The 17,327-nt window shown below is 39.5% G+C and overlaps 1 protein-coding gene across 2 annotated transcripts in view; it reads left to right on the forward strand.

Annotated features, from left to right (window-relative positions):
• The first annotated feature begins 1,521 nt into the window (after positions 1 to 1,521).
• LOC139452446 (probable tRNA(His) guanylyltransferase) overlaps positions 1,522 to 17,327 on the forward strand; it is a 33,373-nt gene continuing 17,567 nt past the window's right edge. Inside the window, exon 1 of one of the 2 annotated variants that reach the window (XM_071233925.1) lies at positions 1,522 to 1,606. The gene's annotated coding sequence lies outside the window, so the exon portion shown is untranslated. The remainder of the gene's footprint in view (positions 1,607 to 17,327) is intronic. The other variant, XM_071233923.1, reaches the window with a different exon arrangement.

Here is a 17,327-nt window from a genome sequence, read left to right on the forward strand (position 1 = left end):
CATGTGCCCATATATGTAGCTGTATTCCTCGTATGGGGGTTACATGATACTTGTTAAGTGTTAATAATATTTTAAAATTAATAAATATAAGCAACTGCTTTTTTGGACACTTAAGTATAATCTTCTGTTCAGGATAGTCAAGTCGGGACACATAACTTTATCCTACAATGCGAGACATGTGTAAATTGTTTTTTTCCCAGTATGTCAGGGACTTGCTTAAGTATTTTTGAAAAACAGCATCAACATTACGAAAATGGGAAGCTGTGTTGGAAAGAAATATAATATTGGAATTCTAGCCATTATGTAACCACCTATAACGTTTTCACTGTATGGAAGATACTTCCTTAGTCCATACAATGGTGTCAGTCCAAGATCATTACAATCTCTTACCTACCCTACCAATATTAGACCTAAATGCATGACTCTTTATGGATAGAAACGTCATTTATTCTTTGTCACAGCATTTCCGAGCTACTTCTTGCTCCTTCGTCCGGTGAATGATGTATATTAGATCAATGAAGATGGGACGAACAGATACTTATGCTTTCTCGGGCAGGAGCGGGAAAACTGGCTCTAAAGAAGAACTTAATAAAACAGCACATTTTGCTTGGATTTCCATACAGAAACAGTGACCACTTAATTATATTCATCATTCTCTTTAAGCAGATCATATTGAAATATGAGTGCGCACGGGTGGCCCAGTCGTCTAAGGCGCCGCGATTCGCTGTGCAGAGTTGCGTCCCTTGGGCATGCCAGAAACCTATGATTGTGGGTTCGATTCCCGGTTCGCCCCGAATATGTTTCTAGGTTTGTCAGCACCATACCCTTGCTCGTGGGTTTCACCGAAGTGGTAAACGTCTGAGACCTGCATCACTTTGGGCTTTCCTCCCACATTAAGCTGCCACGCCGTGATATAACTGGAATACTGTGAAAAGCGGCGTTAAACACCAACTCACTCACTATTGAAATATGGGATCACCGAAAGAATTCCAACTTTCCAATTCTGACAGTGGAATTATATCAATATTATCAAGATTATGAAATGTTCAGCAATTTCTTATCACTTTCATACTAAATTACTTTTATTTCATAAATATAACAAATTAGTTAATGTTACCCTTGTGCCGATATATGTAAAATGCAATATACTTGGCAGATGCCTCCCCAGATCTGAATCTCAATTCAATGGCAACACTGACATATTAAAGTTTTTAAATTCTTAACAATCTTCCTCCATTTATTGTTGATTTTGGGGAAAGTTAAGGAAATGAATACTACTTGTACATCTCACTTTTGTTACAGACTGACCCATGTTCATTTTTTAGATATAAGAATCATATTTATTTTTATAGATAAATTTATAAACACAGAGCGCCTATAAATTCATATGCGCGTTATGTAATTAATGAATACGTTTCCGGTTCTGATATATTTGGACTTTTAGTAATGACTGCGATAAATAATCAAGCTCGATGCATGGCGGATTTGTCTTTTGAAATGCAAAAGGAAGCGCTTACTGGTGCAAGGAGCTTTGCACACGTGAACAATTTTCTCCATATTGCAACATAAATGAAAACATATTGTTACTGTTCGCCCATAAAGAGTGGTAAGTAGTTCGACAAAATGTAAAATATATTGTCTCTATAAGAACCCATTTAGAAGACAAATGGGGACTCAGATGTCATGTATGAAGTTTACTATAGTGAAATGGTTCTAATTTCGATCACCAAAGTATCACCATTTTATGCGGTAAAGAATAAATGTTGGTTATGTTAAGTTTGAACGAATACCAGATGTCTTGTTTTTGACAATTGTTGTATATAACTGAGTTCAATTTTCATATATTGAGTTGTAGCAGTTGGCAAAGTAAATGGGAATAGCTGAATGTAGACAGTAAGACATATCCATTTCTTCCACATTGTTTATCATAATGTCATGTTTCTCATAAAGAAACACATTCTGTCGATTTGTGAGGTTTTTATTGTATCACATACTCAACACTATTAGTCAAGGGTTCATAGTCATAACATGGTGTTGCCAAATGCTCGCATAATACAATTCATATTTCTGATGTGATATTTACGATACTAACACACTCAGCTAATGATGTCTTCTAATCACAGTGCCTCTGACAATTTTTCTAATTAATCCAAAACACTGCAAAGATCGAATGAACATCATGAAGAGATAGGATGTATTCAAATAAGTCAAAGTGACTGTCATAGCAATCTGTAGTGTTTGTTAAACGAGCCAAAGATTGAAAGATGCACTCATAAAATAATACAGACACTCAGTCAAAGTGTTGTAAACCAAGACTGCAGCTTCATGTGGATCTACTGCAGGATTTAGTATTTTTGCATAAAAGATACAACCCAAATTCAAATAATATCATAATAAATATAATGAAGCATAGCACTTTATTTTACTTCCTTATTTTTCCCCCAAATACATGTGGTGTAGGTCAGTCCCAAGTTGGACTGGTGTTCAGATTATAAAAAAAGGATGCAAAAGTAGAAATAGAAACGTCACAGACCAAATTAAGGTGGGAAAATTTAACATTCAAGTGCTGTGTCATATAATTAAGGTGAGTTTCAGTGCATGTCTTGCTCTGTTGTCTCTCTTTGAAATTTTCTCATTTGGTATTTTTACCTCCTTGAGGACCGCCTCCGTGGTCTAGGGGTAGAGCGTCTGCCCGGAGAGCGGAAGGTCTGGGGTTCGATCCCCGGCCGCATCAAACCAAAAGATGTTAAAAGATGGTACTTGTTGTTACCCTGTCTGGCACTCGGCATTAAGGGGCTAAAACAAGGACTGGTGAGCTCGGAGTCAGTATACTGTGTCTGAGTGGGGTATTCATGTTAAACTGCAGAGTGGTATTCAGACTTTCAGTGACTACACTTAAGTTACAATGGCCAAGGATGATTACACTGGAAATACCACAGGCGTGATATGGCCTTGGATTGTTTTACCAACTTTAAGTAGAATGCACCATGCTATGTTATTTCTGCTTTAACATGTTTAATGAAACATGACATGAACAGGGTGAAGTCAGTGTGTGTGGGTATATGTGTAAACATGGCCTTGTCGTTGTAGCCTCCACTTGTTGTGTGGCGTTGCGATCCTCAGTTGCCACAGTCTGCAGGACATTCATCCTTATTTTGATCAACTGACAAACATACTCATCAGGTTCTTCCACGTGAAATGAAATGAAATGATACCCCTAAAATATACACAAAAAGTGTATATTTTGAACTAAAAGTAATATTTTTTTTATTGACATGGCAGAGGATGACATCTACACATTAACCTGCTTTGAGTTGTTTTAATTACTTACATTATTTGGACTTGATAGGGAGAAGAAAAAAAGATGTATCTGCACATATTTGTCAATCAAGGAATTTAAATGATAATATATGGGGTAAGTTGTGTGGGGCATTGTACAAGCTTGTCATGCCTGGATCTGCTGGTTGTTGGTTCAAATCCCATCATCACTCTGATTATGGTTCTTGCATGGTGTGGCACCCGTGTCACTTTGACCTTTCCTCATGAGTTGATATGCTGTGAAGTCATTGTAATATCTAGGATGGAGACCGGTTGGCTTCAGATTAGGTTTATTACATGAGTTACATGAGGCAGCCATGTTCTTTTCCAGAGACCGTCTTGATCATGTCATCATTAGGGCTGCAACGGTTCAGTTCGGTGCACCGAGAACCGGTACTTGTCGTCTCGATTCGATCTTCGATCTACAATGTCTAGATTTCGATTCGGTTCATTCCAATATTTGTAATAAATTTAAAATTAACAAAAATAACCTACCTCGTTGACGAAAAAAATTAAAAGATTCATATCGACGAAGGGAAAATGTCCAAAAATGCATTTGTTTGAAAATTTTGACAACTGTCACTTGAAAACAAAAATAGATTAGAGTGACCTCCCTTTGAAAGCATGGCAGACGACGTGCTGTCACCAGCCCCAAGTCATCTAAAATCTAAGGTTTGGGCTCATTTCGGGTTTAGGCAACAGTCGAAAGATGCTGCAACAAAGTTTGTTACATGGACAATACGTTCAAGGCTGGAAACACGACTAATCTTTCAAACCATTTGAAAAGAAAGCATGGACTCGATGTCAACGCGAAGACTATTGTCTAGTATTAGACTAATGAATCGAATAAAAAATAATCGAATCGAATGGAAGTATTGGTGAACCGTTGCAGCCCTAGACATCATTCTTTTCGTGATGTCATCAGTCCATGAGTACTATGATGACTATGTTGATACTACAGTCATCACCACTGGATAGTTCTTTATTCAAAATTAATCATGAAACTCAAGGGGCCTGTGTTATTACCCTCATCTAAACTTTTGAAAACTCTGGAGTCTTTAGATTCAATACTGTGAGGGCTATAAAGTATCATTTTCTGAACCAGTCTTCAATGCTTTCATTTTTCTGCAAACTGGAACTGAGTAAAACTGACAGAAAATGTAAACATAGTAAACATAGTAAACATAGTAAACATTTTGTCTTGTTCAAGCAGGACTAGCTAAAAGCTCTGAGAACTAGTGAAATAAGCTTTACACAAGTCCTCTGGACAAATCTTTAAAAAAATAGTTTCTAAGACTGATTGTTCAAAATATTATTTCTTAGTTTAGCCTTTGTATCTGTCTTATGCTTACCGGTAATACTACTCAACATGTTTTGCTAAGTACCAGAACTTTGGGTGGCAGGATACAGTTGCAAGTTGTAGTTGTATCATAACGATGAATTGTTACTGTTATCAACTGTGAAATTAGGCTAAAAGAATAAGTCTTGGTTCTCAGGCACCACCGACTATTATTTTTGTAGCCTTACCCATGAAACTATACCATTAGGTGCCTGATATCATTATTAGCATGTTTGTTTTCCATCAACAAACTACTGTCTAGTAGCCATCTTTAGTCAAAGGTGTTGTCCTTAGCAAATGTTGAGTAGTGTATTAGACAAATTCCAAATGTAGTCTATTGAAGAGAAATTTTATGATACATGTTTGAAGGTGAAAGTGAAGTCCTTAAGCCAGTCACATTGTTCAAATACACTTTAGTGCCAAAGTGAATAATCATATTAATCATGATAATGCTTGGCGATCAACAGAATTTTACACATTTAAACATGAGTAGTGATCCATTCTACAAGACACATATCTAAGAGAGAATACAAGTTAGAACTAGTGTTAAGTGCATATAGATTAAGTCTTTGTGTACAAATTGTATGATATGTTTCGAGTTGTTTACCATGTTTTCACAAACTTGTATGTTAATGAGCTGATAGGCAAATGCATCGGTGCGATGGGATCACATTTCAAGTGCGTATGTCAACCAGTTCCACTTAAGTCGTCACCTGCACTCTTTGATATGCAGTGTGTTATGCAGGCTTCACTCTGCCATTATTCTCATCATGCCTGTGTAATCATAGACTCAATTAGACACTTGCTGGGAAGCACAGAGGTGTGAGGTCATTGTTTGAACTAGCACGGACCCTATTTCTTTCCCCTGGAGTGCCAGGGATTTATACATTGGATTTTAAAACTGCCTGTTGCCAACACCTTTTTGAAAAAAACTTACTGTTTTTTTTTCAAATTTGAAGTTCTTATTTTCTTACCTTCAATGCAATGTCAAAGTAATCTCCTCTTTAGTGGACCTCTTATCAACAAAATGAAGGTGACCTTTGCAAACCTTAGAAATGGGGGTGCACAAAGTATGTGATCTAGACTACAAGTTGTCAGACTTCATTTTGTGGAGGCCTCGATGGCTGAGTAGGTTCGGTCGATGACTTTGTGTGCTTAGGTGCCATACTCTGAGAATGTGGGTTTGAATACCAGATGAGACTTCACCCAACAAGAGTTGGTACTTTAATAAGAAAATGTAATCCCACATATAACATGTTACATTTGACCACTTTCTGAAAGGCATTGTCTGTTCTTTTACATTACTTGTGTTTCTTGTAATTGGAGATGTTAAGTTCCATTTAGAGAATATTCACCATCCATTGCTGCAGACTTAGAGCCAAATACTGACCTGGCATGATAATTTCCATAGAGGGTTCAAAATTTGAAAGTGAGTAACCTTGAAAATTGTTGACTGTTGGTGTCCATACATTAATACTATAGTATTTGAAGATGGTCCCTGACTCCACCTCATTTTGAGTTGGTTCTATATTGTTGTTTGCTTGTTGAATTAACGTATATGGATATCAGGGTTTGATCAAACTGTCTACATGTACAGAGCGTGGTAGGGATGTCTTTGTGATTTCTCTGTTTTAGATATATTGTACGGGACTGTTAGTATTTGGTCTGTGTTTGGTAAGTGTTATAAGTGCATGAGACACAAATGTACTCCAACATGTTTGCTTACGTTTAAATTTCCCCTAGCTACGCCCTGATTTCTAATATGTTGTGTTTCCCATACAATATATTTTTGAGTTAATCATGTTAATTATTATAAGGACTTTATCAACCGAAACCTCTTTTAAAAGGAAGATTCACATTCAGTGAATAATTTTGATCCTTGGCTGCGTTATACCAAAAGACGTTAAAAGATGGTACTTGTTGTTACCCTGGCGCTCGGCATTAAGGGGCTAAAACAAGGACTGGTCGGCTCGGAGTCAGTAAACTGTGTCTGAGTGGGGTATTCATGTTAAACTGCGGCATGGTATCTCAGTGGGCAAGCACTATAAAATCGGCATCAGTCCGGACTAGTACAAGCAGCCACTCAAACACACACACGTACATGCACGTCGCTATATAAGTGCAATAAACTTGGAAGCGACGTTTAACCCCATTTCACCTCACCTCACCTAACCTGTCAGGCCATTGGTCATCCGTAGGTGGGTATTTTTGTTGACTGGGATTCCCGCCCGATGTCCCTTTGTCAGGCTCACATGGCTTACCTATCACAGAAGACTGGTTGTATGGAAACACAAACAGTAGAGATTACTGTGCTAATCCACAGATAATCTTAGGATTAGATATGGATCATGCTCTCCCGATCAGGTGATTCTGTCAGTCAGTCTTATATGATTGCCAGTAGGTTATGTGGTGGAGATTGTCACCTTCATTTCTGTTGAAAATGTCAGGAATATGATATACAGTGTATATATATTCACAATGGTTATACAAAGATGGTTGTTTGTGTGGTACTGAGACATTAACAGGGTTTTACCTTGAACTACAAAAGTGGAGGTCCAGGAGACCACCATTACTGAATTTTAAGGGTCTTTTCAGGCAATATGAAGGTCCTGTAAAGTAATGCAATGGTGTAGTGTACTGTACGTTTAGATAATTACTTAAGTCTGGAGCCTGAAATGAATCAATGATATTGTGGACAGTGGTATTGATTGATGGATGAAATGACAGACTCCCATAACTGCTCTTGATGCGCTGAAGGTACAATGAATTTTACTGTATATCCCTCAGGACGCGGTATATTCTTTTTCTGCGTCAAATCTCAACATTTGTGCGTACTGGATGCACATTTGTGCATTGTGTAAAACCCTGCTCTTATTATAATACACAGAATCCGTGTGTGAAATAGCCGTCTGGCTGCTAGCCCAAGCTAGCATAAATTCAGTTGAGCTAAAGATTCTGAAATGTCCCAAGCATGATAAGTTTAATCAATCACAGGCTTTACAAATTTTGACTACCCTTGACAATAAAATGTCGCATATTTAAGCCAGTGGAATTTGAAACTGGCTAGTAACTTTCAGGGTTAGTTATTTTTTAAGACTATTTCACCATGCTGACACACTGATCAGACGTGCAGACAGTTTATACATGGTAGCCCAGCTGCAGTACCTTTGTAGACATGTAACTAGTTGTGACTAGACTGGGATCTATTTGTATTAATCAAGTGGACAGGATTCCTTCTGAACTAGTCTGAGGACCATTACATAGATTTTGTGTGCCGAAGTAAGATAAGAACACCAAATCTTTAAGCCTATTCAAATAATGACAGGATTGTTCAGAAACTACTGTTTTTATAGTCTTCTTTCAATGTCTTTCTTCATAGAATCAATCAAAAGATATTTTTGTCTGTATTATTTTCACATTCTTAGTTGGGAAAGGAGGTGGTATTTTGTTGTCATCACCATGATCACCTGTCTTGGTAGTTGATACTATTTCTTGTAAATTTACAATGTTCTGGGCAGGTATTTCTCTACAAGTGAATTCTCGTGGAGAACTTGCTGTTATGATAACCATTAAAACTTATTCCAGCTTTTGATATGCTTACCATTTTAATTTTCAAAATTTGGTTTTATTTGTAGTGAGTGAGTATGGTTTTACGCCGCTTTTAGCAATATTCCAGCAATATCAGAGAACACCAGAAATGGGCTTCACACATTGTACCCATGTCGGGAATCGAACCCGGGTCTTCGGCATGACGAGCGAACGCTTTAACCACTAAGTTACCCGACCGCCCCTTTTTTATTTGTAATTTTTCGTAGATATTTCGTTATGTTGCCCACCATACGTAATCACTTTACACTACACAAGTCAACCAAGATTGATTCCGGTAACTAGACTGACCCTTCATTTCACACTGAACTTTTTAAGTCATACAAATTTATTTTAAATATAAAGTGTCTTTGTTTTACATACCCATCAATATTAGCACATTACCTAAAACCACAGTCAACCGTCTCCGTGGTCTAGTGGTAGAGCGTCCGCCTGGAGAGCGGGAGGTCAGGGGTTCGATCCCCGACCGTGTCATACCAAAAGATGTTTAAAGATGGTACTTGTTGTTACCCTGTCTGGCACTCGGCATTAAAGGGCTAAAGCAAGGACTGGTCGGCTCGGAGTCAGTATGCTGTGTCTGAGTGGGGTATTCATGTTAAACTGCGGCATGGTATCTCGGTGAGCTAGCACTATAAATCGGCATCAGTCCGGAATAGTACAAGCAGCCACACAAACACACACGTACATGCACGTTGCTATATAAGTGCAATAAACTTGGACGCGACGTTAAACCCCATTTCACCTCACCTCACCTAAAAACAAAGTATTTTAGGGGAATGGTGGGATGGGGCAAATACTACTGCCACGATTTTAGAAGAACTACCTCTTTGCCATCCTGGTAACACAAACATTAGGACAATCAAGTCTTCAATAATGTCCGCCGTACATAAACAACATTCAACTAATGTGTGCTGTGATATGATCAAACAGTAATCACTCATGACAGAAGGCTTGTAATGTATCTGTGTTGGGAGTTATTGAGCGAGATAAACCCGGGTGTCAGTGGTATTGATCTTGGTAATACCATTGGGGTGGAAGATGGATCAGCTCATCTATAGCTGTCTCTGTTGTCAACCCAGAGGGAGGGGTTCGATTGGTGTAATGGTGGATGTACACGAGAATGAGATGTCAAAGACAACGATCACAACAACTTGCCTACTAACACCTATGTATGTTTTCTTGAAAACGACAATTTTGTCAATCTAGATGGCAGCATATATACTTCTACAAATTATTATATAACACATTTAATGGCAATGCCTTTTAGGTAATTATGTTTTTGGCTTGCTGTTATGGATAAAACATGTCAGTAATATATCTCAGTCTCAATAAAATTGTTGAATAACTAAGGTTTAGGTGGGAACTCGCACGTGACATTCTTCTTTGGCCTGTTATTGCTGAGTAATTGACTGTTGCCATTTTTTGGTGATCTCAATTATTTCCACTGGTTAGATTCTATGTTACTTCCAGCAACCCATGCTTGCTGTGAAAGGCGACTTTGATGGTCGTAAGGGGTGACTAACGGGGTCGGGTGGCCAGGCTTGCTGACTTGGTTGATGCATATCATCTTATCCCTATTGCGTGAATCGATGCTCATGATATCAATCACTGGACTGTCTGGCCCAGACTCAATAATTTACCGACTGCCGACTTATAGCTGGAACATTGCCGAGTGCGGCGTTAAACAAAAACCAAACAAACTAGCGGGATCGTGTGGTCAGGCTTGCTGTCTTGGTTGATGCATTACATCGTATCCCAATTGCGATGCTCATAATATCAATCACTGGATTGTCATGTGATAGTTCATATTGCTTGAATATTACTCCGTGAAGGGGCTTTGGCTGTGAGGAGCTCTCTGTACTATCGCAGCCACCAGTCAAAGCTCACAACTGTGATAGGGGGCCACAACCAGCCGACCGACCATTATGTTTGCAAACAAGGGATGACTGCCATGTTGCCGAATACTCCTACCCCAGCTTAATTATTTTCTTTGTCAATTTGAATTTTTGTTTCATTACAACTATCATGTAATTGGGATAGTACATACCGTATTCGACCCAATAAGTGCCCCTCCCCCAATAAGCACCCCCCCCCCCCCCCCCCCTTTTCCGAAAATTTATATAGATCTAGTAATTATTTCGTTTTAAATGAAAATCGTCTGGGAACCGAGGTTTACGGATATTTGAAGTCCGTATGAGCGGGGCATGACTGTATTCTGTTTATTTTAGATGTTTGTAACTTTGAATATTATGCACAGAAACAAATTACACCGTACCCCTTCAGCGAAGTCCGGCAAACGAACAGGTGATGAGAAACTTCGTCAGTACAAATTCGAAATTTGGGATGTTGATTTACCATTTAAATTGTATTTTTTCTTCAGCTAGGCATTGTTTTATATCCATTGATTAAGATTACCTTGTGTATTTTCTCGTAAACTAAGCCGGACACAGCAATCAGCTGTATGCACATTTTCTTGGAATCTACCGGTGATTCGGTCAAGGCACACTCTATGATATAACTTTACAGGATTTTAAATACAAGGATTGGCAAAAGTTGTATCTGAAATTATTTTTTTATCAGGAATAATATATTCCAATATCTTGTTAATTTAGATGCAGCTTTTACTAAACATATTTAAAATAATAATAACCCTAAGCTAAGCAGCTGATCGCTATTGCCGGGTATTATTTTTTACATGGAACCAGTCTGACCAGTCACCGTCAAGGCTCCCGTGCATGTGATCGCGTGATCGCGTGATCGCGTGATCATTCGAATTACGTGTTGACATAGAATCGTCCAACAAAAACTAATATGACTTTGAACGAATCAAAGTATGGCATTTATGACATATATATCCATTCTCTGTCAACTAGAGTTCGTTTCAAGTCATTAGTAGCGATAATCTGACCGTGGTTGCTTCCGATTGCTTAACACACGATGTCGCCGAAATTAATTAAAACAATGTTAAAAAGAATTTTGAATAAAATTAATGAAATAAGTTACAAACATAAGTCCAGATATACAAAGAACTCTTTTTATAGCCAGACAGTGTACTTCAGTATGGATTTGTTGACATGGTATTTCCGGTGTTTCGTGCTCACAGTAATGTCTTTCCATGGGGGAAAAAACATAAAAACTCATTAATTCGTGTATAATGCGCACCCCCTTCTACACAGCTGTGTTTTTTGGAAAAAAAGTGCGCACTATTCTCAAGAAAATATGGTAAGGCTTACTGATGCATTTACGCCAATTTGACTCTGAATTGGTCCCAATAAGCGCCCACCCCTTCTGTCTTTATTTTAAGCGCCCTGGGCGCTTATTGGGTCGAATACGGTATGTAAGGAGGAATTTATCTGGGAAATCTGGTAAGTGGTAAACCTTCACCATTCACCATTTTGGCATTCCAAAGACATAAACAAAAATATAAAGGTGACTACATTTGGGGTTTGAAGACAAATTTCAAGATTCTTGTAATGGCTGCGCCCACACTGGTTGCAGCCATGTTACCGAAAGTGTAATGAAGGTGTCACATGCTGGGAAGGAGCTTGGATCAGATGATGAATTCAAGACACAGATGCATGTGGATTTCACACCTTGGTCTTTCAGCAGCTCATGGACTCCACTGAAATGCCAACAACCTGCATCACTTGGGGGCTGCCTTCCACTGTAACCAGTCTGTGACATCATTGAAATTATGTTCAAATCATCACCAACCCAGTCTGGTCTGATGATTTATGGCATTGACTGAAATGGTGTTCCCTAAGCCTAAGCCAGTCAGTTGTGTCAGTTTGTTAGGAACCTCCCTCCCCCCTCCCTTATTGTAACATCATTCCCAACTTAGTTTGATGTGTTGAATCTGCTTTTGTGTCTTTATTATATAATCAAACAAATATAAAGACTTTAGATGACGCCAAAGCCTGTTTCTATAAGCAATGTCAGCCTCAGTCAATATTGCTTTTTTTTATCCAATAGGTATATACCTCATATAAAGTCAACAGTTGTATACTGTGACTCATCTTCCCGAGGCAAGGGCGTTTACTGGCTAAAAAGTCCAGTTTCCAGCTTTGCTGAACTAGGCTGGAATTCCGGAGTTACATTATGGCTGGATCAATGAGTCTATGCATAGTCCAATCAAAGTCACGTAATTAACTAGACATCTGGTTTGCAAACAACTTGGATTTCAATGTGCAGATTTCAGTCGACTTCAGGATTTGCTAATCATGTGTACCGCCAACTGGGCGTCGACAGATATTTCCAGCAACTAATGAGATCATGTGGTTGGGCTCACTTACTTGGTCCAATTGCGTGGATCGATGCTCATGATGTCAATTACTAGATTGTCTGGCCCACTCGATTATGACTGTCGTCATGTAGCTGGAATATTGCTTAGTGTGGCTTTAAACAACAAACAAACAAACAAACTAACAAACAAACAAACATGAAGGTTCAGAGTACTAATGACCTGCCACAAAAAATTAATGTCAATTCCTAAATAATAACCGGCAAAATTATTGCATGTTGATGAGGTCAATTGAATAATGGACGAGGACCTGGAGAGTGCATACTTATTGACGATGTTCTCAAGTACAAATTGTCAATACATTTACCTCAGATAATCACCACCATAAAAGTGGAATTATTGTAACCCTGTAATGTGTTGTCATGGCAACACAGACATGAACAGATGTAGTTAATCAATGATAGTTGTTGATGTGAAGATGCGTATGCTTTCGTGTGGAATCTTACTTAACCAGTTCTGTAATATTTCTGTCTCAAGATATTCTGTGAACGACGAAACAATACTTTCCAGCTGCATAATGATTTATATAGAGTCCCGACAGCCATGGCTTCTCATGAGGTCCAACAAAACTGGGTACACAATATCTATTTTGCAGCCACTGAAACTGTTCATACAAACCAGTGGAGCCGTGGGGTAGCCTAGTGGTTAAATTGTTCACTCATCATGCCGATGACCCGGGTTCAGTTCCCTACATGGATGGGGGCACAGGTGGCCCAGTCATCTAAGGTGCTGCGATTCGCTCTGCAGAGTTGTGTCACTTGGGCACGCCAGAAACCTATGATTGTGGGTCCGAATCCCGGTTCTGCCCGATTATGTTTTAGGTTTGTCAGCACCATACCCATGCTTGTGGGTTTCACCGAAGTGGTAAACATCTGAGACCTGCATCACTTTGGGCTTTCCTCCCACATTAAGCTGCCACGCCGTGATATAACTGGAATACTGTTAAAAGCGGCATTAAACCCAACTTACTCACTCCCCACATGGGTACAATGTATGAAGCCCATTTCTGGTGTCCCCTGCCGTGATATTGCTGGCATATTGCTAAAAGCGGCGTAAAAAATAATAATCACTCGCTCACATAGAAAGTGAGCACTGTAATCTCCAGCCTTTGAAGTTCACCCTAGGCCGAGACAACAAAATTGTTCTGAGGACAAGTAGTCCTCATGGACTAGTAGCATTTGAGGACTATAATTCTGAACCAGTTCTGAAAGCTTGGTTTTGCTACAAATTGGAACTGAATATGTAAACGTAGTAAACATTTTGTCTTGTACAAACAGGACTAGCTACAAACTCTGAGGACTTGTGAAATAAGGTTTCAAGTAGTCCTCTTAACTAGTCTCTAAAACACAAATTTCTGTGAACACAGGGAATGAGTATAGCTGTAAAGTGTGAACACAGGGATTGAGTATCGCTGTAAAGTGTGAACACAGGGAATGAGCGTCGCTGTAAAGTGTGAACACAGGGAATGAGTATCGCTGTAAAGTGTGAACACAGGGAATGAGTATCGCTGTAAAGTGTGAACACAGGGAATGAGTATCGCTGTAAAGTGTGAACACAGGGAATGAGTATCGCTGTAAAGTGTGAACACAGGGAATGAGTAGATTGCTGTAAAGTGTGAACACAGGGAATGAGTAGATCGCTGTAAAGTGTGAACACAGGGAATGAGTAGATCGCTGTAAAGTGTGAACACAGGGAATGAGTAGATCGCTGTAAAGTGTGAACACAGGGATTGAGTATCGCTGTAAAGTGTGAACACAGGGAATGAGCATCGCTGTAAAGTGTGAACACAGGGAATGAGTATCGCTGTAAAGTGTGAACACAGGGAATGAGTATCGCTGTAAAGTGTGAACACAGGGAATGAGTATCGCTGTAAAGTGTGAACACAGGGAATGAGTAGATTGCTGTAAAGTGTGAACACAGGGAATGAGTAGATCGCTGTAAAGTGTGAACACAGGGAATGAGTAGATCGCTGTAAAGTGTGAACACAGGGAATGAGTATCGCTGTAAAGTGTGAACACAGGGAATGAGTAGATCGCTGTAAAGTGTGAACACAGGGAATGAGTATCGCTGTAAAGTGTGAACACAGGGAATGAGTATCACTGTAAAGTGTGAACACAGCGAATGAGTATCGCTGTAAAGTGTGAACACAGGGAATGAGTATCGCTGTAAAGTGTGAACACAGGGAATGAGTAGATCGCTGTAAAGTGTGAACATAGGGAATGAGTATCGCTGTAAAGTGTGAACACAGGGAATGAGTAGATCGCTGTAAAGTGTGAACACAGGGAATGAGTATCACTGTAAAGTGTGAATACAGGGAATGAGTATCACTGTAAAGTGTGAACACAGGGAATGAGTATCGCTGTAAAGTGTGAACACAGGGAATGAGTAGATCGCTGTAAAGTGTGAACACAGGGAATGAGTATCGCTGTAAAGTGTGAACACAGGGAATGAGTAGATCGCTGTAAAGTGTGAACACAGGGAATGAGTATCACTGTAAAGTGTGAATACAGGGAATGAGTATCACTGTAAAGTGTGAACACAGGGAATGAGTATCGCTGTAAAGTGTGAACACAGGGAATGAGTAGATCGCTGTAAAGTGTGAACACAGGGAATGAGTATCACTGTAAAGTGTGAACACAGGGAATGAGTATCGCTGTAAAGTGTGAACACATTGAATGAGTAGATCGCTGTAAAGTGTGAACACGGAATGAGTATCACTGTAAAGTGTGAACACAGGGAATGAGTATCGCTGTAAAGTGTGAACACAGGGAATGAGTAGATCGCTGTAAAGTGTGAACACAGGGAATGAGTATTGCTGTAAAGTGTGAACACAGGGAATGAGTATCGCTGTAAAGCAAAGTTTCTAGTGCAGTACCTGTTGTGCAGCTTCCAGAGGCAAGTTAGGTAACTGACTGAAAAAGTCCACTTTCCAACCTTACCGGAATTATGGAGTGGCTTGACTAACAAGTCTATGCATAGTCAAATCAAAATCATGTAACAAATTTGACATACGGTTCGTAAACAACATGGATTTCAACTTGCAGATTTCAGTTGACTGCAGGATTTGCAAAGGATGGACATCAACAGATATTTTCAAAATCTTTTCATGTTTTTAATCAAGGTTCTCATGTGAGATCTGATGCCCTTCGCGAGGTAATACCCGTTATATTACAATATAGATTTTGATCATATATCAGATCATGTTGACAGGGCGCTGCCATTTTGTTTGAAGCGAAATGCAAGTGATATCAGAGGTGGAATCTGATTGGTCAGTAGGACAGAAGGGACCATCGAGCCCAGAAATTCCAGTGTAATTTGGCAGCGATGGAAACTGGACTTTTAGAGTCAGTTAACTCACTTGCCTTGGGAAGATGCTGACATGTGAAGCAGACAGTTTGATTGGCTCTCAGTAAGTAACGTATTTCAAAATCCTGCACCTGTTTTTGAAGTATGAGCCCTCTCTTGTCACTGATAGTAGGCAGGGGTCCACTGTTATAAAAACTAGAATTTAAATTGGAATAAATGTTCATACAAATATATCATGTTTATGTGTCAGCTTACTTGTTTTATGTCTTATAAAGGTGTGACTCAAATATTAACAATTGGTCTTAGTTCATGCAGAATGTAGGAAGTCATGTGAGCAGTGATATTTTTTCTGTATGTTTAATGGCATTGCAGCAGGGATAGATCTAACAGACAGTTGTATGGGGTCATTCTATTGCATTAGGAATTGTGTGCGAGGCACTTGAGTTTAAAATGTTGGTCAGATAAGGTGCGGTGCATGGGTGTTTATGGAGACTTTATGAGACTTGTGATTGCCAAGTGGATGTTAGAGTGTTTGGAGAAGTCATTACAGCATGTTCATGTGACGTCTGGGTATGGTTCTGGTGTTTTTATCTTGGTTATAGGACGGTGGGGTAGCCTAGTGGTTAACGTGTTTGCTTGTCACACCAAAGACCCGGGTTAGATACCCCACATTGGTACAATGTGTGAAGTCCATTTCTGGTGTCTCCTGCTGTGATATTGCTGGAATATTGCTAATAGTGGCGTAAAACCATATTCACGACTCCCTATCTTGTTTATGAGAGACTTGGAACAGGAGTAGATTGCCTTGTTCTGGAACTTCAGGCTTTTCCAGTTAACGTTGGGATAGCACAGTGGTTAAAGCATTGGCTCATCAGTCTGTTGACCTGGGTTCTGTTCCGCAAAGCATTCATTGCCCTACGACTACTGTAAGGCTATGTTAAGTATGGGAGTTACGAATGCCTTAGCTCTGAGATCGCTTTGTGGAACGGGGCCCAGGGATGAATTTCCATCTCTTCCAGTGTCCCTGATGGAATTGATACTGATAGTCCAGTTAGAATTCGGGGCACAGATGGTCTAGTGTTCCGAGGTGCTGCATCTTGCTGTGTAAAGTTTTTCCCCATAGTTGCTAGGAGACAGCGATGGTGGTTTCAAAGGCTAGTTCCTTCCCCGAATGGGATCCCTTATCTGTCAGCATGATACCTGTGCTTATTGGTTTCACCTTCATGGTAAACGACTGGTGTCATATACTACTCAAACAAAGTTAAGGGTCACCTGACCCGTGAAGATCCGGGTAAGAATGCTTATCATGAGAGGCGACTAACAGGATCCTATGGTCAGGTTTGCTGACTTGGTTGATGTATGTCATTGTATCATTATGTATGATCAATGCTCATGATATCAATCACTGGATTGTCTTGATTATTTACGGACTACTGTCATATAGCTGGAATATTTCTG

Source organism: Haliotis cracherodii, unplaced genomic scaffold (genome assembly GCF_022045235.1).
Source record: "Haliotis cracherodii isolate W230 unplaced genomic scaffold, xgHalCrac1.p SCAF_9, whole genome shotgun sequence".
NCBI classification, from domain to species: domain Eukaryota; kingdom Metazoa; phylum Mollusca; class Gastropoda; order Lepetellida; family Haliotidae; genus Haliotis; species Haliotis cracherodii.